Genomic DNA, 21235 nt, shown 5'->3' with positions numbered 1-21235 from the left:
AATTCGTCCAAAGTATACTTTTTTTAATTGCGCAAATATGCCTTGCGGCAGAAGAGAGTTATGAATACATGTGCAAGCCGGTGGCGGCTAAAAATTCCAGCAAGACCCGGTATTGGGGCCCATGGGTCCACATTCGAGTGTCTGATGGTTTGATGGGGCGGAATCCCTGAATGCCGAGGTGTCGCTTGTGTGGCTCCCGCAGTCCGGGGCAAGTTAGCAGAAAGTGTTCTAAAGTTGCGTCTATAGCAGAAGCGGAGCAGACGGGGCAGTTCAGAAGAGGGGCCTGCGATGTCCAGCTGGCCCTGACGGCAGGAGTCAGCGCAGCATCCGTCCAGATGCTCCTGAGCGCCACCTCCTCATGGCGACTTAAATCGCCGGGAAGGTTGGATCCACGCGGTAGTATTAAAGCACGCGTGGAGCGGCGGAGAAATTCCTTGTTAGGAAGGACGGCGACTCCTGCGGATAGTTTGAGTAGACGAAGAGGATAAGGCACTTGCAGTGAATAGAACGCACTGTCCGATTCTCTAAGACTGTGCGTATTGCGTCGAGCCCCTACAACTTGGACAGGGCATGGATACGACTGCACAACAGCGCACACATCGACAACAATGAGCAGGGGACAGGCTACGCGCCGTAGAGCCCCTATTGATTCTGGTGGGTTGGTACACAGGAGAAGACAGTTCCGTGGAGTAGAGGCGATGTCCTTTTAAGAGGACAAGCCGTCACGAATGGCAACCAGCTCTGCTATCACGAAGGCCTACTTCTTGGCGGGTAAGGTCCTTGTGTGCTCACCAAACTTACATCGTCCGCATGCATGTAATAAAAAATATCCGGAATAGTAGCCAGTGCCATGCCAAAGGAAGCACAGCGATGTTAAATAATGCTGGGGCCTACACTGCCCTTGAGGTACACTGCTTTTTAGGATGAAATGAAAAACATGTTCCTTTCCGATGCATACGGCGATGGAACGGTCTTCCCAGAACGAAGCCACAAAGTGTCGTACTCGGGTAGGGAGATGAAGCCAACGTTGAATGGCTAAGGTCGCTGTGTGGCAGACGTTTTCATAGGCCTTGTGAACGTCCATGGTTAGAAGTATTCGTATTTTGCGAGACCTGCCTTCGAGCAGCACCATGCTTGAAAAGTGGGCCAATCCGTCCTCAGTGTCCAAGTGTGGGCGAAAGCCAATCTGAGCTGGGTGGTACTAGTGATACCGTTCCTGCAACCATAAGAGCCGCGTAGCTAATCATCCGTTCTAGTAGCTTACACAGTGTGGACGTAAGCGCTTTCGGGCGAAGGTTGCTTAACCTTCTAGCATCCTTCGCGGGCTTACCACCTCAGTATGACTCCATGATGTTGGGTCGTCTCCGGATGTCCAATTTGTGTCCAGGGCTTCAAGTAAACACTCCAACGCCGGGCCTTTGATATTTTTGAAAACCTCACATGTAAGCCCATCCGGCCCAGGAGCTTTCCGCAGTTTCCTTTGATCTATGGCTGCAAGAAGCTCAGCCTTGGTGAACTGCTTCTGCATACCTTCAAGGTCGTCTTTTCTTGGAGGCGAGCTCGCTTCTGAAGGAAGTGTCTTCGGCTAGATGAACGTCGGAGGTGGTTGGTCTAGAGATGGAAATAAAGTCCCGACGACCTCTGAAGCGAACTGACTTGGCGTATGTCACGAAGCAAGACATGCTGAACTTGTGGGGTCTTTTGAACGCTTGCCAATTGCTATGAGGCGAAAAGTGTGCCATATCGATGCAGTCGTCGACGATGACCCAAGAGACGCGTACCAATTCTGACATCGCTCTAGAGAAATGCGCTTCTCATATCGCCGTGCCGCAGCTGTGTAACGTGTCTCGGGGTTGCGACGAAGATGAGTCTCGAGTGACCGCCAGTTCTGCCCGACGACGGGCTGACCAGAACCAAAGAAGGTGCAGATCCGGAGGCGGTTGGCTTTCCTCCATGCAGCTTGAATGAGAGGAAGTTTTAATCGCTGCACACAAAGCTTTCTGCAAATCAGATGTAGCTGATAGAGGGGAGTGGATGAGCGCCGCCCTGAACAAATCCCACTCTGCGACATGGCAGAAGCGCTTACGGCGACACTGTGAATCAGGATCCAAACCGATAAGCTGACCGCTGCCCCAACAGTCTATTTCTCGGTCCCAGGATACAGGGCGTGAACCACACCACCATGTTAGGTCTGGAGAAGAAGGAGGAGACTAGAGATGATCCCACCTGCAGGTTGCGGTGCCTGGGGAATTCAGAAGCACAATCTCTGCTTCATTAAAAGTCTCCAGCACTAATGTTTCCGCACACTAGAGCCGGGATAACCCCAAGCCTGATGCGGGGCGTTAAATTCACCGCGAACCAAGATAGGACGTCTCGGGTATGCGCCGCGAAGGTCAGCTATCTATCCTTGCTGTAGACCAGGCGCTCTGCCACAGTAGGGACATATATAGCACGAGACAAGAGTCAAGTCACTGCGGGGAAGGCGAACCAGCAAAGCAAAAACGTCTTGTCAATTGTTGCCCCATGCCACCGGTGGAATTTCATTCTGAGGGTAAGAAGTGGCTACGTACACGGCAGCCTTTCCAGGCGTTCGGGAGGAAGTACTGCAAAAGCTGTCTTTGATAGTTGGGCAGGATTAGGCAATAAAGCCAGAAAGCAGAGGCAGAGCATTAGTCTCTTGTAGAAGCAATGCTCAAGCACAAAGTTTACCTAAGCGCAGTTGTTCACAGATCTTAACTGCCTTGTTCAGGAAACCCCGACAGTTCCATTGAAACGATTATAGGGGGGTGTTGAATGTTGAATCCATATTTAGGAAACCGAAGGAAGCTTAGATATCAACACATTTGTCAGTTATTGCAGTTGTCGGGCCACGAAGTGGAGCAGCTCTACATAAGTTAGCTGAGCAGGCTTTGTGTTCCACAAGGGCAAGCGATGTGTGCGCATTTAGCTCCGTCATAGGAGATGGGCGAGTAGTATGGGGACTGGACGATTGGGCAAGAAAAGCTCGTTTTTGGGAGAGACGTTGCACCGCCCCTGCTGATCTGCAAGCCGTTTATCCAATTCGGCAATTTCATGACAAGGTCGGTCTTCAAGAGCCGATTTTTCAGGTGGTCAAGCAGAGTGTGCTTTGCCCCGCTTCAAAGTTTACGTTTGTGTGGCGGTAAGTGTGGGGCGGTAAGACCTTCATCAGCATCACGTTGTGCTGTGGTGTCATCTTCGGTAAGCGACAGTAGTGCAAATGCGTTTGATGTAGGCAAGACACCCTGTGACGACTCCTTCATCGCCTTCGTGCGAGCATCCTTGGAACGTTCACGCCGTTTCTCTATGGCGCGGCGCTTCGCTGGGCAGTTTTTCGAAGTAGTACCAAGATCATTCTTGCGACAAAAACTGCAGCGATGCTGCTCGGAATTAGAAGCGCCCTCACAGCTGTGTGCAGGATACGGGCAAGACGCTCTCACATGTCCTGGCAGAAAGCAACGATAACAGTAAACGACTACAGGTTTTTAGAGGCGGAGTTGCAAGGTGCTCCCATAAAATGAGATGCGAGTCGGAGCAGACAGAGGTCCCTGCAGAGTGACAAGGCACGTACGTCCCGTGCCCATGTGGAGAACTTCCAGCACCTTGTGTGTGGAACAATCCAAAGAAAGAGCAAGTTCCTTGGGTGCGACGCCTTCGTAGACACCCGACACGACATAGCGCCGAAGGTCTGAATCAGATGCCAGATAAGCTTGAAAAGTCACGTTGGTCGTATGCGGAGGCAGGCAAATCTTCAGTTCGCGGAGGCGGTGGACGTCGGATAAGGAGCGCACCTAAAACAGTCACGGAGATGGTGGGGCGGGAAATGCGAAGCCTTGAAATCTATGTGCTCCAAGGCTCTTGTTGAAGGTCGATTGCAGGAGACGGTGTGACAAAGTTGACACATCGAAGCATTCGCACGGCTTAACCACCACCTTGTATAGCGGTGATACGTCAGGTTGAGACGGCAGGCGGCCTCTGTTATGAGCGGTTCCTCAGAAGGATGTTTCAGACCGGCAGGTCATTTAGGCAGCACGTTTGTTGGGAGACGTAGAGCCTGGAGGACGAAAGTGTTAAATGTAGCCCTAGCTCGCTGCAGCTACGGAGCGGCGGGGCCGCCCCAGACCTCGGCTAAGGCCACCGACTGCGGGAAAAGTGAGCCCGCGGTCAGATGGCGGCTAACTACCGCACGCACCAACACTGTGGCGATGGCTTTGCAGAAAAACGCTGGCCAGATGGTGAAAACTGTCGGATCGCACAGGAAACACGTCCGGTCCCGGCTACGCGTCATTTTCTTCAATTCTAACAAATGGGCAGTCCGCGTAAACATACTTGCAGCACACTTCAAACAGCCGGGGAACAATCTAGTGCTCGAAATCACGTTTTGGAAACAGTGAGAACTCTCCTATTTCTATCGTCCCTTTTAATGGTAACTTTTAGAAGGAAAATAATCACCACTTATTTACAGTACGTCTGGAGAACGTGATAGCACTATACCGGCAAGCGAGCCTTGGGCACATTTAGGCTCGAACATCCCCAGCGAAAAGGGCGCCGACTGCCAAGGCCAATTGGCCCCCATTGACGCCCATGTATTTGTTGGTTGACAGTTAGACTCCTGAACAATGCTCGATGGACATCACGACTACTAGCGACGACTAGCGATTCGGTTCTACGTAGGCCACAGATTCGAAGGCGGCCATTTGGGTCCCATAGTCGTGACGCAAAAAACGCCTAACCAGGCAAGATAATGTGTCGTCTCTCAGGGGGTATGTAAGCCATGTATCACGCGTGTTGGAGCACTTCCTGCTTGTTGACGTCACTTCTGTCAGCATTTCCTATGCAGCGATACCTTTCCTGTTCAAGTTCCGTCACGTAACCTTGCAGTGTCGTAGTCCTCTTCATAACTTCGCATGGGCTCTTTGTCTTTATAGCTTATAGCCAGGTCAATCATTAGTTGTGCTGTTGACAACATTAAACAGTCTCATCCGGCAAAAATGACTTGTAGACCCTCATTAAGCCCAAATGAAAATATTTTTATTGCATTAAATCTATATTTTTAGTGCACTTATAAAATGTGGTGGCTTAGGCTTAGGGAGGTTTAATATCCCAAGTGAAGGGCTCAGGAAATTTCGACAACCTGAGATGCTTCAACGTGCTTGTGATATCGCACAGCCCACGGGCCTCTATATTTTAAATTGAAGACCTAGAGGTCCGTAGGCTAGAGTCATCTCGCGGGTTAGAGTCTCTGATGAAGCCAGTAAAATGGATAGCGTTGTGCTTGATGACACGCTGTGCAGTCGCTGCCGGGCAACAGCTTAAAGCCTGCCATTTGTTTACAGGCGAGGTATATTGAGGCGCACCAGAATTATTTGGGACGGAAGAAAGCAGAAAGTAAAGCATAATACCTGTAAAGCATAATCGCGATGATTTATAAATCATTAATCGGAGTAACTCTTTTAATGGTTTTCTTGACCACAGTTCGGTATTCAAGAATGGATTTCGTGTTCCAGCAGGGGCAAGAAAAGCAGGATCGGAGACGGCGAATTATGTTTGTAATTTACTAAGCCTGAATTTTCTGTTTATTAAAAGTTGGATTTGAAATGTGTATTGTCGCTAATGTTACCGCTTTAAAAACCGCGACTATGTTTTTTGCTGTGCATACCTGAGAAATGCGTACTAAAAGGTTCAATATTCCTAAATATTGATTTCATTCAATGGTTCTACAATATTTTTGTGCAGATATTTGTTAATTGCTTTGGTACAGTTGCGCTAACGTAATAGAGTTTCACTTACTTAGTAATGTTTTGCGTCTCTGCAATGCGTTCAAGCGGTACCGACTACTGACATGCTGCAGAGAACCCGCAATACTGCTCAAAATTTAGTTAGCATTTCCGGCTACTTTTTCACACTCGCGCCCTCCTTCGTGCTACGGTACGACGCATGCCGGATGAGAGATTGGTGTTAGATTGTTTCAGACGTCAGTGAGTAGCATGGCCGCGGCCAATCAACTGCACCGCTCGGAGAGCACGAAGCTCCGCCCCCTGGAGAATTGCACCCAGGCGGTGGTAGGGCGGAGTGGGTGGGGCCGACCGTGCTGCGGGTACCTTCCGGTGTGGAAAAAAGTGATGAGAAGAGAAAGAAAGGCGCGAAAATGCTCAGAATTCATTTCTGACTTCAAACAAGTATGCTTTTAAAACGTATTTAGAATATTCTTGCTTGAGGCTATTCCGAAAGCAGCGTTCTTTAATATCGAAGCAATTGCTCAGTTTTACTGAGGCCCCGTTTTAAAACTAGAACTTCCTGAGTGCTGAGAGTTGTTTTTGTTTTCAAATTGCTTTGTTCTCAGAAGTGCATAAAATAAGAGAGAGTCCCTTTCAATCGTCTTATCAAGAGGAAGAAATGGGCTTGGCCAGGGCACGTAAGGCGAAAGCAGGATAACCGTTGGTACTTAGGGGTAACGGAGTGAATTCCAAGAGAAGGCAAGCGTAGCAGGGGGCTGCATAAAGTGAGCTGGGCGGATGAGATTAAGAAGTTTGCGGGGATACGGTAGCCGCAACTGGCAATTGACAGGGTTAATTGGGAAAAATGGGAGAAGCCTTTGCCCTCGTGTGGGCATAGTCAGGCGGGTGATGATGATGATTTCCGGGAGAAGGGTATGCTGAAACATGTGTTTTGTTTTTAAGAGCGGAAAGCAACTTTTACTGTTTCCCTTTTGTTGGCATAAATGATAGAATAATATCTTTCATTGACAACTGCTACTTTACCTTCTTTTTTATTATGACGGTTGATATTTCGCTTTGCAAAGAACGCAACCCTTTTCTGCAAAAACGCAGCTCCAAACAGCTTTCCTAAAAAACAGTTTTGGTGGCGCGACCTATTCCGAACTTTCACCCCCTCTTTCTTCAGAGTTGATGACAAATTTTTCACTTCTTTTTGCCGCAGACTAGATGGAATTCAAACCAGTCAACAAGCGGATAATGAGAAGACGTCCCCGGGACAAACGTTGTTCGCTTCTACAAACATGGTTTTTTCTGTTTTACACAACACTCATCTTGGGCAGCAGTTTTGCTTGCAATACCCAAATTCCAAGTAAGACATCTCCTTTTTGAAGTTTTGCATGTCCGTCTTCTTTTTACAAACAGGAAAATTTTAGAACAAATCCTTTATATTGTACATAGTTTCAAAACAAGAATGCTTTCTATGCTGCATGCATCTTTGTCATAAACATCGGGTAGAGATATAAAGATATCCGCAAGAACCATTTTCCTTCTCCATAAGTGTTTTACTGTTTTAGTGTGCTGCATTTATTTGCACATGTTCTATTGCATGCAAAAGTGGAACCGATCTGCTCCGACTATCAGTTCCAAATTTTGAAAATAGGTGTTGGCATCTACCAGGTGTTTCACGTAACTTGAACCAAGGATTTAAAAAAAGCGGTAAACCGCAGCCCGCTGAAACCGACGACACATTGTTCGCCATCATGTGGCGCTCCTCAGAATATTTTTTATTGCACTTAAATAGTTACTTCACTGAGATGAATTATGCAAATTTTCAAGCATTCAGTTTAGTGCCAAGAATGTTACTTTAGGTTGTAGAGCAGGTTTATAAACAACCTATCCAGTTTATTGTAGGATCGTATCTCCTACGGTGGCCTTTTTTCCGGCATCTAAAGAAAGCTCGCGAAATGTGAAGAAATACCACGTGACTACGCTCGTGCGCTACCAAACTGCAGCGCTCTGATCGCCACAGTCAGATGGCACGCTCCCGTTTGCTCGAAACGCCGATCAGAGCGCTGCAGTTTGGTAGCGCACGAGCGTAGTCACGTGGTATTTTTTCACATTTCGCGGGCTTTCTTTAGATGCCGAAAAAAAGAACACCGTAGGAGATACGATGCTACAATAAACTGGATCGGTTCCCTTAGCGAAAAAGAGGATGTGCTTCAAATGCATTTCAAACATATTGTATTAATTTCATATTTATTTCGCGGTTCCCTTAGCGAAAAAGAGGATGTGCTTGAAATGCATTTCAAACATATTGTATTAATTTCATATTTATTTCGCATTTTTTTGTCCCTATGCTTAAACTGCAATACGGATGCTTTCTAAGAACACTAGGAATAATAATTTGAACGTTCTTTAAAATACGTGAAAAGTACATTTTTGCCCGCTTAGCATATTTATAATGCATTAAAAATATACGAAAAATACACATTAAAATCATTCGAAAAAGACAGAAAGTATACATTTAATAAATTAAAAATGTGTTCACTTGGGCTTAAAAAACGTCCACTTGTCGGCTTCACAAAATGAGACGGATTAAGGCTTCAACTGCAGAACAAGTTGTAAACGTATAGTTATCAATCAAGAGGTGCATGACATTATAAGGTCACATGACGGAATGGGAACGACAAAGATACCTACACAGCAAATCATGACGAAAGTGCCGGAGCAAGCAAGGAATGCTTCGACAAGCGCCATATTGTTGTTGTTAGAGACTGTAGAGAATAAGAAAGAGGAAAGGGGACGGGCTTGTGACTGTTCGACAAGCGCATTATTTGGCTTGCCTCTTATATACCCACCGACAGCGACGCACTATCTTGCCCGGTGAGGCGTTTTTTGCGCAAGGGCTGTGGGCACCCAAACTATCTGAGAAGTGCCCTAATTGTAGCGTTCGAATCTGGGGGCGCTCTAAAACCGAACTGCTAGTCGAAACATGCGTCAGAAATAGGTCAGAGGTCGAACTGTCAACCAACAGATACACGAGCTTCTAAGGGAGCCGGTCGGCCTTGCCGGTCGTGGTTTTTTTCAGTGGCATATTCGGGCCCGGAAATACCCAAGACGCCTTTGCCGGAATAATGCTGTCACGTTCTCCGCACGTAGTGTAAATAAGTGGGAATTACCTTCCTTCTAGAAGTTACCATAACGGGAGGAGTTACCACAAAAGAAGTTACAGGAAAAAGACTTTTAACTGCTTCCTGAAACGTCATTTCGATCGAGCCCTAGGTTGTTCCACAGTAGCTTCAAGTGTAATGCAAATAGGTTTACGCGGAGTGCCCATTGGTTAGAACTTAAGTATACTTGGACGGATTAATTGCGTATTTACGAAAGTACACTTTAAGTACATTGCCATCACCAAAATGCGATTTCCCGAAACTCGATTTTGAGCATTAGATTGTTCAACGGCAGCTTGAAGTGTGCTGCAAATATGCTAAGGCGTGGACTGCCAAGTTCCTAAAATGTAAGCATTCTTTGGACGAATTAATGGCGTATTTACGGAAGTACACTTCAAATACATTCACAACACGCAAATGCTATTTCCCGAAACGCGATTTCGAGCACATCATCTGTTCAAGGACAGCTAGAAGTGTGCTGCAAATATGAGGATCCATATCAATTTTGTGCGCTATGGATCCTCATGTTGACTACTCACTAGCCCGAACCCTGACCCTTTTATGCTGCAAATAGTTTAAAAGGACTGCCCGTTTGTTAGAATTGAAGTATACCTCGGATGTATTAATGTCATATTTACGAAAGTACACTTTTAATACATTGACAAGATGCTAAAACTGCCGCCGCGGTGGCTCAGTGGTTATGCTGTTCGGCTGCTGACCCGAAAGACGCGTGTTCGATCCCGGCCGCTGCGGTCGAATTTCGGTGGTGGCAAAATTCTAGAGGCCCGTGTACTGTGCGATGTCAGTGCACGTTAAAGAACCCCAGGTGGTCGAAATTTTCGGAGCCCTTCACTACGGCGTCTCATAGCCTCAGTCGCTTTGGTACGTTAAACCCCATAAACCACCAAGATGCTGAAACTGGATACATATATGTTTAAAAGAAGTGCCCGCTTGTTAGAATTGAAGTATGCTTAGGATGACTTATTTCATATTTACGAAAGTACACTTTTAAACATTGACAAGATGCTAAAATGCATACATATTTTTCCACGTATTTGAAACGTGCTCGAAGTATGCTTTAAGTGCAGTAATTTTGGCAGATTTTAAGAATATCTTTCGAATACCAAGCATGAAACTTCAGAAACGTATTTCGTAATAATTTTTAATGCATTCATTAATAAAAAAATATGTTTAAAATACAATTTAAATAGCCCACCGTATATTCTAAACGTATTAGTATTTGCTAAGGGTATATCTATCTATTTCACCGACCAACAAGATTATTTTATGAAAATCAAGAAATGTTAGTGCAGTGTTTCTTGCAGGAGGTAAATGTGTGGAAAATAACAAGTTGTCTGTAATTGGACATGCATGCCTTGCTCGAATTCTTTGCCTCAATCTATCGAAAAGCTGAAACAGCTGATGAGCTGCGTTCAGATTTCGCATTAGGGAGTAACGTAATCGTCGGCATTTATTTTTTCTCACAAAAAACACCCGTACGAAAAATCGCAGCCATTTAGAATATTTTCACATAATATAAAAAAAAAACACAAGCTTCTACTCTACAAAATAGTCAGCAACTGCGGACGAATGGCCTTTGTCAAAACTTCTACCCCATTCATTTCAATGTGTGCCCGACCGCAGAGGCGGTGAAAAAAAACTTTTCACTTTTGCAATAAATTATGATCATTTGAGGATGATGCAAAGATGAAAAAGTAGGCTGTCATGAAAACGTATATTTACCTGCGTGGACCGTGCCTACAGTTGAAAGAAGTGTCACACGTCTGTGACGGCGGAGAAGAGTGATTCTTTTCTGCAATAACTTCCGCTTCATATTAGAGAGCCGCGACAGCGTACTTGAATAGTTTCGAGAATAAACCAACACGCTTCTTATTTTCGTTTTTAAGTTTTATATATTGAGGCGATGTGTAAATAGCATGGGCCAAAAAAGGTCATAAGGAGGACGGTGGGGGATGCAGCGCTCAAAAAGTTTCGGGGCTTACTGTTACGCTTGCATGAGTACGAATTCACAGCCGCCTGCAAATCGAACCGTAAGCATCAGGATGCCGACTGTTCGTCGCGTGCGCCTGGGCGCTGTTCGCTTCCTGGGCGCTGTTCGTGCCGCTCCAATGGCGCATATTCAGAGAGCGGACCCGGAGTTAGAGCCGCTCATTGATTACTCGATGATATCGACGCTCGCGTTCCGCGTTTTTCTTCGTGGGCTCCGCACCTTCACTTTACGGTCTGTTGTTCTGTACAAGTGCAGCTTTTCCAACAGCAAAGAAGCCTTTCTACTTGTCAGGCCATCACAGTTGCAGCCTCAGATCTTGGGTGCCTGTCATGATGCACCATCTGCAGGCCATCTTGGAGTCAGCGGCACTTTCGCACGGATTAGAAAAAATTGGCAGAGGCTTAGCTTGGTTAAGCCTAGTGGATTGCGAAAGCAAAACTACCTGGCTGCACCCTGGTTCCACTGAAGCCGTCCTTACCGGTGTAAGTTTGTCCTTATGCCACAACCGCTCACACACAGAACACACACAGCCAAAGGGATTGTTTGTAAAGCGTCTGTGAAATTCACGAGTTGAAGGCTCACACTCCTTGACTCTTCTCGCATGCTCTTCATGTCGTTGAAGTGCAATGAACCACACCAGTCCGGTTGAACCACGCCAGCCTTGGCAAGAGATTTCTCGCGTCGCTTCTTCAATCGTTGAGCTTTCGCTTCGGGTGATTCTTCCGCTTGGCGATTTCTCCTTGACTCGTTATGCTTCGCTTTCCTAGAGCATCTCGTTCTCTTTACCTGGCAAGGCGTTGCTCTCTCTGTTCAGGCGTTTCTTCAGCCCGTCGTTGTCTTTTGTTTGAGGCTGTAGAGTTCCATGCTGCTCATCGAACGTGTAGATGCAGTCTCGTCGCCATTTAAAGCAAGGCTTGCTGTCGACCGATCAGGTGTCGCCAAAGTCTCGTCAGCATTGAGAGCGTCCATGATACTTGAGGCTGAACTTGTAGATACTCCCAGATCAAGAGATGTTGAACGCATTTTCCTGGCTGCATAATATGCACGCCGTTTAGCTAAACGTTGATCCCGCTCTTCATCCGTTTCTTCCTCACGCCGCCGCTTCTTAGCTGCACCACATCGTTGCAGCTTCACCCTATACACATCATCCAACATATCGTGGAGGATTCGCTGGGACGACTGCGACGAGCCGAGTTAGGGGGCCGCTTTTCAACAGCTGGCATGACGTCACGTAGAGCGAGCGCCTCCCCCACGGCAGCGGCGCGTGAAGGATTCGCTGGGACGATCGCGACGAGCCGATTTGGGGAGGGGGGGGGGGGGCGCTTTCCCACAGCCGGTATGACATCACGTACAGCGAGCGCCCCTCGCGGAAGCGCTGCGCAGCTGCGGCATGGAGGATTCTCTGGGACGATCGGGACGAGCCGAGTTGGGGCCCCGCTTTTCCACAGCTTGTATGACGTCACACATAGGTCACGCTAAAGGTCAATGGTGGATTCTCCAGGACGACGGCCAAGAGCGGAAACATCGAGCAGTATTGCTTTTACAACAAAAAGTACTACTGGCCAAGGTTAATCCGATCGGTGCAGGCATATGCAAAAACATGCCGTGACACTCCCAGCGTCGGAAGACTCCTCCATTGAAAGCAGCCGGATTTCTTCACCCCGCCTATCCACAGAAGACACCTTTCTACCAAGTGGGCATGGGCCTCCTTGGTCCTTTTCCGAAGTCCTCGTCTGGAGAACGTGTGACGGTCATTGCGGCCGACTACATGACGCGGTGCGCTCAGCCCAAGGGGCTTTGGCAAAGGCGCTGGTGTTGAACTGGCGCATTTCTTCGTTCACAACATTGGCTTGCGTCATGAAGCCCCCGCAGTTGTTGTTACTAGCCGAGCGACTGCTTTCACGGCCCGCTTAACCCAGTCGGTGATGACTCTGACACACACCAGCGATCGAGGTGCTTCGGCGCATCACCCGCAGGCGACCGGGTTGGTAAGGCGACTGAACCGCGCACTAGCCGATATGCTTTCTATGTATGTTGACGTAGAGCGTCGAACTTGGGACACCATTCTGCGGTACGTAACGTCTGTATACAACACCGCCCTGCAGGAGACAACCCGACTGCCCTCTTTCAGCTTGTCTTCGGTAGGCAGGTGACCTCTCCGTTGGAGGCTATGTTACCCGTTGACCTCTACTGCGACTCTGACCTCGACGTAGACACCTTCGTTCAGCCTGCTGATGAAACGGGGCAACTGTCCAGCCTGTGAATTAACCGTCAACAGGAGACTGACGCCGCTAGGTATAACCTCGGACGCCGCTTTTTCGGTTAAGCGCCCGCCGACTTAATGTGGGCTTGGACACTGTTTGTCGCCGCGGACTTTCTGAGAAGTTGCTGCGCAGATACTTCAGCCCTTACGAAGTAGGGCGCCGCCTCAGTGATGTGACGTATGCAGTTGCTCCCGCCCCCACGGCTTGCTCCTCGCAACGGTCTCACCATACTGAAGTCGTGCACATTGTTCGCATGAAGCCTTCCCACGACTTACCAACTGACTGAACTGCGGTTAACTGCAGCAGGGGCCTGCCCTTTTGCTGACTTTTCTCTGAAAAAGAATTCACCTTCAAACTCTATGTACAAAGAGCATAGGTAGCTTTCAATCAATTCGAGAAAGCAGTTGGCATTCATTCCACAATGGTTTTGAAACCTGACAGTTCAGAAGTGTTCAGTACTTTCTTCCACAACTATCAAGGCGGTGCTCCGTGGAATGCTATAGTACATGTCCACCGCATCAATTGAAAGGCACACCACCAGGGGGCTTGATTTCAAAACATCTATGATTTCTTCAAATCTTTTAACCATAAATGGGTCCCTAATCGGTAGGATCGAAAGATGGGCTCTTAGGAATTGAGACAAGCAGTATTGCCAGCTTCCTCGGTCTTTGACGTTGACCCTGAAAGGCATGCCTTCTTTGTGCGTCTTGACTGTGAAGAAATCGTTTATACAGTTCACCTTGCGCTCTCTAATCGGAGAAAGAGCCGCATTATTGAAGCAGTGCGAGCCATCAGACAAGTTAAGCAACTGAAGTCACGGGACAACGCGACAAAGGATACCATCACCTTTCTGAGAAACAACAGCCTAGCAGGGTTTTTTAACCCTCAAGCTCTCTTTGAATAAAAGTTTTTCACCACCACCACCACCTGATGACCTCCGACAAGACAGGCTGGTTCATGGTCATTGACAAAGGCCTGTATTAGTGTAAGGCGTTGTAAGGACTACCAAAGAACTTTGATGCCGCCAAAATCAGCAAAATGAATTTTTCCAAACTTCGCAACAGTGTTGCTTTGAAATTCGGGTCCACTGGCAATAAAAAGCTGAAGAAACAGATTGTAGAATGCAGGCGACATGACTAAATCATTTTTTTCACAATCAAGACGCACAAAGAAGGCATGCCATTCAGGGTAAACGTTGAAGACCGAGGGACCTGGCAACGCTGCTTGTCTCAATTCCTAAGAGCCCATCTTTCGGTCCTCCCGATTAGGGACCAATTTATGGTTGAAGGATCTGAAGAAATTATAGATTTTTTGAACTCAAGCACCCCGGTGGTGTGCCTTTCAGTTGATGTGGTGGACATGTACTATAGCATTCTACGGAGCGCCGCCTTGAAAGCTGTGGAAGAAAGTAGTGAACACTTCGGAAGTGTCCGGTTCCAAAACCATTGTGGAATGAATGTTAACTGCTTTCTCGAATTCATTGAATGCTACCTATGCTCTTGGTACGTAGAATTTGAAGGAGAATTGTTTTTGCAAAAAGGCATAAGTAATGGATCGTGTTTGGCGCCTGTGTTGTCTGACATTTTTTTGGCACAGGGTAAGCGGAGGATATCCAGCACTCTAAATACGCATAATATCTTAACTTGCGTTAGACACGTTGATGATTACTTGCTTTGCCTTCTCAACAGCCCAAGTGATTCCAAAAACGTGGAAGGTATTCTTAATGAATGGGAGATAGCTTTTCCTGGCCTTCAGTTCACCTCTGAAACCCCAAAGGACTGTCAGATTAGATTCCTAGACCTGCTCGTGAGTTGCAGCGACAACCGCAATTGCTGGGATTACAAGCGCAGGGCGGAAAAGCCGCTGTTGCGGTTTGACTCCGGTCATTCTAGAGTTGTAAGGCGAACTGTAGCAACGTATTGCCTGAAACTAGCTATAAAAAAATCTTGCTCAACTCGAAAATTCACAGCGTAGTCAACAGGTCCGCCAATTGAGGGCGAGCGGTTATTCGGAGCAGCTAATTTCTGGTACTTATTGTAAACTTAGTAACAGAAGTTACTGGGTCCCACAAAATTAAGAAAACGAGCTACGAGGGACGCCCTGTTTTAATGTTGTGTATAAATAGACGAGCGGATAAACCATGGATGAATAAAAGAATGCGCGCATCAATTAGAAAGAAAGCTCAGGTTTATAAAAGGTATTGTAAAACAAAAAACCCATCTGTGTACACGCGACTCAGAATCCTGACTGCAAGCCTTAAGAGCGAATTAAAAGCAGCAAAGAGCTTGTACCTATCCTCATTGGCAGACAAACTAAAAACGAACCCAAAAGAAGTGTGGCGCTTTATCAAATGCAACAAAAAGGATGTTATTGGTATTCCGGCCATCAGGGATGGCGACAATCTGTTGAAAGACGACATAGCCCGAGCAGAGTGTTTCAATGCATATTTTCACTCCGTCTTCTCAGCTTGGTGCTCAGACGCAATTACGGAACAGCAGGAACCGCTTAATGCAATGCCAGATATGGTTGTAACCGATCAAGGTGTCATATCATTGCTACAAAACCTAAATGCGCATTCCGCACCAGGTCCTGACGGCATTCCTAACTATATTCTAAAACACTGTGCAGAACATATCAGTCCCTTTTTGGTTACTTTATTCAACAAGTCACTACAGACCTGAAACTACCTATAGACTGGAAAATAGCCAATGTTACACCAGTTCACAAAAAGGGTGATCGTAGCCAGGTTTCCAATTACCGCCCCATATTTTTGACATCTGTTTGTTGCAAAACCCTGGAGCACATAATCTATTCTGGACTTGTAAAACACCTTCAAGACAACAGTTTTTTCACATCAGCGCAGCATGGCTTTCGATCAGGGCTGTCATGTGCAACGCAGCTAACTGAGTTCATTCATGACATTGCATCCGGGATGAACGACTGTTTTCAGATAGATGCTATTTTTCTAGATTTTAAGAAGGCCTTTGACGTTGTGGCGCACCACCTTCTTTTAAAAAAAAATGTCATGCCTTGGTCTCCCTGACTATCTGTTCGGTTGGCTACAAGATTATTTAAGGGCACGCCAGCAGCAGGTGGTAATCAATGGTGCATCATCCTCGCCTGTCGATGTTTTATCTGGAGTGCCACAGGGTTCGGTGCTCGGACCATTACTGCTCCTCATATTCATCAATGACATACCTGTCGGCCTTAGATCCACTGTCAGACTGTATGCTGACGATTGCGTTTTGTATTCCCCTGTCACGTGCCTTGATGATCTTTGTGTATTACAGGCTGACCTTGACAGAGTTTGCGAGTGGTGCTTGAAGTGGGGCATGCAACTGAATGTATCTAAGTGTTTCCATGTGCAATTTACAAACAAACAAAAGAAAATTCTTGGATCGTACCTTTTAAACCATGACACTATCCAAATTACTGATAAGGTTAAATATCTTGGTGTTATACTCACAGCATCCCTCGACTGGACAGCCCATGTTGACATGATAACTGCCAAAGCTTCTCGTCTTTCCTATTTTTTCCAACGAAATTTCAAAAGCTCTCCCCAGGTACTAAAAGAAACATTATATTTAACAAATGTCAGGCCAGTATTAGAATATGCATGTGTAGCATGGGACCCTTTCACGGGTACACTCATTGACAAGTTAGAAAGGGTACAGAAACGCGCTGCAAGGTTTGTGGCTGGAAATTTTAATTTTCATATAAAGAGCTCCGAACTTCGTGACAGTATTGGTTGGAAGACTTTAGCAACCCGAAGAAAAATCTTCAGGCTGAAGTTCTTGCACAGTATTTACAATGATTGTACCGGTATTAATAAAAACACTTATCTAAAGCAGCCATATTACATTTCGGAGAGACTCGATAACACAAAAAAGATTAATAGTTATCAATGCCGCATTAAAGTATTTAAGTATTCGTTTTTCCCTAACACAATAGTGGGCTGGAATAAGCTTCCGAATGATGTGGTTTGTGCACCTGATTTCGAAAGTGCTGTTGAAGCGATAGTCTGGTGTATTTTTTTTTCCCCGTCTCGTGTGTTTACCAGCACTGTGCCATCACTCATACTAGTTGTAAACTCATTTAGTCTTCATTTAATATGTTGTGTCATCCTTGCTGACATGTTTTCCAATATTTTCTTTGCATGTGTTATTGTATATAGTAATAACCCCCCTACAATAATGCCTTATGGGCGCTGTAGGTACTTTGAATAAATAAATAAATAAATAAATTCATAATATCTCCCCGAGAATAAGGACACCTAACAAGTACGGAGTCCGGGTGATTTTTCAGTTCCCAATAAGTCACTGGAATGTGGAAAAAGGTCAACAAGAATGGAGACCACAAAAGGAAACCTGGGTGCAACATCTAACACAAAATCACCTATGTAAAGTGTGACGGAAACGTATTTTACAGCATTCCACTCAGCTGTCAACGAATCTAACGCGCAGGTGCCTTAACAAGAGGCTTAGAGAACATGAAAGATCATGTGAACAACTTGCCAAATCCGGGATTTTGGCACCTCATTGCGCACGCTGTAGATGCACACCCCTGCTAAAAAACACCAGGGTAATAGGTCGGCTAGAAACAGACGGTAACAAGAAATTACCGAAGCTTGCGCAATGCACGTTGCTGCAGATAAGCAATGCGTCAGCTCATTTTCAGTGATGTTAGGGGGAACTGAATTAACCTAGTTCAAGAATAGTAATCTTCGGCTGTTGTATACTTTAAAAGAGTTAGATGTTGGGCTAGTTGTATTTCTGACAAATTATACATATTTGCAGCGCAACCAGGGCAGAAACACAAAGACAAACACGAGCACTCGCGTTTGTCTTTCTTTCTTCGTGTTTCTGTCCTGGTTGCGATACAAATAGGTATAAGTTCGGCTTTGTAAGCGCATGTGTTGATCGTTTTCCGGTTTTTTTCTTTCTTTTTTCATTTCCTTTTTTTCCTTTTCCTTTATTCTTGTCAACGCCGTGCGCTCCTCCCTCTTCTGTGTATGATATGGCGTCAATATGTGTATATACTCATATTTCTTCAAAGATTAAACGTTTGTTAGAAACCGCTTAGTCCTGTGCGTTAGTCCCTGTTCCGTATTTTGATAGCGCTCACCAATGCCTTCAAGAAGTCCTAGACAAGGAAAACTACATATGCGTTGGCAAGAAGTAGCGTAGCCATTAGCACGCTCGGTTCCCGAACGGAAGGATGGTGGTTCGAATCCCATCGTGCACAAAGTTCTTTTTTCTGGTCTGACTAAAAAAGCGGGACACCTCTGCTGACAACCTTCTGCTGACGACCATTTGTCGACAACGATGAGGCATTAAAGACTTTCGCCTTAAAAGAGTGAGACACTAGAAGGAATGGGACCAGTTTACTCAGCTTCTTACCACTCGCTGAAATTTCGGATGTCAGCCCGATGGTTCGCCGCCATCACCTAGTAGATATCTGTCCCTAAGTTATTCCATCAAATTATGTGGAATACCTTCTGCAATATGGCCCTCCAACCCAGAGCAGTTTTTTTGCCGTTGTCCATTCACTTCGAACCATCCACAGCGGAAAGTGTGACATACACTTCAAGCGTCCCTTTTGTCGGCGCCCACTGTTTCCAAGGCAGGCATTGGATTCATCTTTGGGGCGTCCTGTAGTGCATTCTCGCTGCGGTGAAAGGGAATTAACAAAATGCGTCGAGATGAATTGCCTACGTTTGTCTTCACTAATTTTCTCATTAAGACCATTTCGCTTAGGCGTCGTATCGGTGGTAACGGTGCGTAGCGCTTTTTGCCTGATGTAGAAAAAACGAACCGTTTGTATTGAAAATCTCTTAAATTCAAATCAAGGCTGAACGCAAGCGACTTATAAAAGAAAACCAGAAGTGTGAGTGTAGTCGGTGGAAACGGCCTGGTCGCGTGCTGTCGGTGGAAATTCAGTCGTCTATTTTTCTATTCAGTCACGTTCTCAACTTACGGCCACGAGTATCAGCTGTTAGCACGTGCCGAGGTTTATCTCACGTTTTACTTAAACACACAGCACCATTGGAATGAATGCTGGAGAGCTAGGCGCATTTTATTCTTCGAGAGCACGCTCGGGAGCGTAGGAATCCATCGTTTCGCACATCTCAGTACATGTGATTTGCCTTCGAGTGAAATATTTCCATTTATAACTGCGTGCGGTTTATATTTCACTCGTTAGCAAATCTCTCTTACTTCTTTTACTGTGCAGCTTTAAAATACTTGACATTCCTGCATTTCATCTCAAACGCGGTAAGTACATTGCCTGCCAAAAGGATTCCGCCTTCTTTAAAACTCCATTTACTGGAACATCCTCCCTAAGGTGCTACTGTATTCTTTGTTTTTCCTCGTCAACATCCTACTATTGGCTTTGTCTGTTTAATCAGCTTTTTGTTGCGTTTTAATGGTGGTGAACAGTGAATTGAACTCACGGCTGGTAGAGGAGCTGGGGCTTGCTTAAAGATTAGAAAATGATTCTCCTTTGCTGTCTGTGGCTTGCTTTCTTAAAAAAAAATATTCTGCATTTTCTTCATCAGTTTGTTATCATCATCATCGTATCATCATCAGTTTTTTACATGATGTCGCATTGAAACTGCCCATCGCCGGATGGTAGGAGTCTGAAAATTTTGACTTTCAAGAAGGTGTCTCTCCGAATAACACGACAAACCTTAGGTAAACCTGAGAGCGCGACTGTTCGTCATCCTCACCAGAAGCACAGAACAGAGGAGATTAGGTAAAACATGCTTTGCAACGCAGCTTTTAGAACCAACCGGCCTCGGTTTCACGTAGATGGCGTCCGCTCACGGATCTGGATAAAGAGATCAATCTGGTAGACCCGGAAACGCAGACAACCGCCGGTGCATGATCCCAAAGCTTAAGGTCCCTCGTCGCCAGAGGAAACTTCTTCGCCAGAGGGTTTGGTGCACGTGTCCGCTACACGGGTGGAAACGAAAATCAGTTAGCGCTTCCCCCTTGCCGCACGAATGAGATTTGTACCAGTGATTATTATTTTCTTTTCAGAAATTGGACCACGTCTTTTCAGGATAAAAGATGCCTTTGGGCGGCTGATGAAGATGTGCCATGCAGAGATCCTTGATATTGCAAAGATAGTACCACCCAACAAAGTGCAAGCGGTAAGATATTGCTTGTAATCCACTTCAATCAAGCTGAACTCTCACGAAGGAAGGAAGTTTGAAGTTTATTTCCATTTCAGTAAGAAATGATTGACCCGAGACAAAAAGTGAACGTTAATTCACTTGACGGCGCTCGGGCCCCATCACATGGCAACACAGCGAGGTGTCGGTAATAACAGTTGTCCGAGTACATTTACAGACATTTAACTCTTACTACACATAGTTGAGGTTTTGTGTGTGTGTGTGTTAAAGTTAAAGGCACAATGTGAACGATAAACATGATCAGCGAATAACAGGAATTGTGCATAGCAACAAAACCAAAAAATACAAAAAATACATACGAGGAACACACTGTTTGTTTTGTACGTGGAGGGAGTACGTGCTCTACGTACGCGTTCGTTAGTTTCGTTCTCAATGAAGGAACTCCGGTAAAACTTAACAACTGGTTTAACAACTGGACGGAATTTTTGGAATCGACCCATTTTTTATGTGATGAGCAGCACGGATTTAGGCGTGGTTTGTCTACGGTCTCACAACTGATAACCACTTGCCATGATTTTTTTATTGCAGTTAATAACAAACAACAAATGGACGCTGTTTTTCTTGACTTCGCCAAAGCCTTTGATAAGGTTCCGCACACTAAACTCATACAAAAGCTTTACACTGCCGGAATCAATCCTAATATTATAGACCTTATTAGAGCCTACTTAGAAGACAGATTTCAATATGTCCGTGTTAACGATGAGTACTCTGATGAACTTCCTGTTTCAGCTGGTGTTCCGCAAGGATCAGTTCTGGGGCCTATCTTATTTTTAGTTTACGTAAATGACATAATTAATGTGGTTGATTCGGAAGTTAGAGTTAAACTATTTGCAGATGACTGCGTTTTATATTCCTCAGTT

At 45.8% G+C, this 21235-nt stretch overlaps 1 protein-coding gene and 1 pseudogene across 1 annotated transcript in view; both read right to left on the bottom strand.

Moving 5' to 3' along the window:
* The window catches only part of LOC149370145 (luciferin 4-monooxygenase-like), a 243308-nt gene that overhangs the window by 155954 nt on the left and 66119 nt on the right, over window positions 1-21235 (bottom strand). The window lies entirely within an intron of this gene.
* On the bottom strand, window positions 11204-12071 carry LOC149370146 (uncharacterized; annotated as a pseudogene).

Source organism: Amblyomma mixtum, chromosome 1 (assembly GCF_055824585.1).
Source record: "Amblyomma mixtum isolate Tamu chromosome 1, ASM5582458v1, whole genome shotgun sequence".
In the NCBI taxonomy this organism is placed as follows: Eukaryota; Metazoa; Arthropoda; class Arachnida; order Ixodida; family Ixodidae; genus Amblyomma; species Amblyomma mixtum.
The sequence above is the reverse complement of the archived record's forward strand: the minus strand, read 5'-3'. Positions and strand labels throughout refer to the sequence as shown.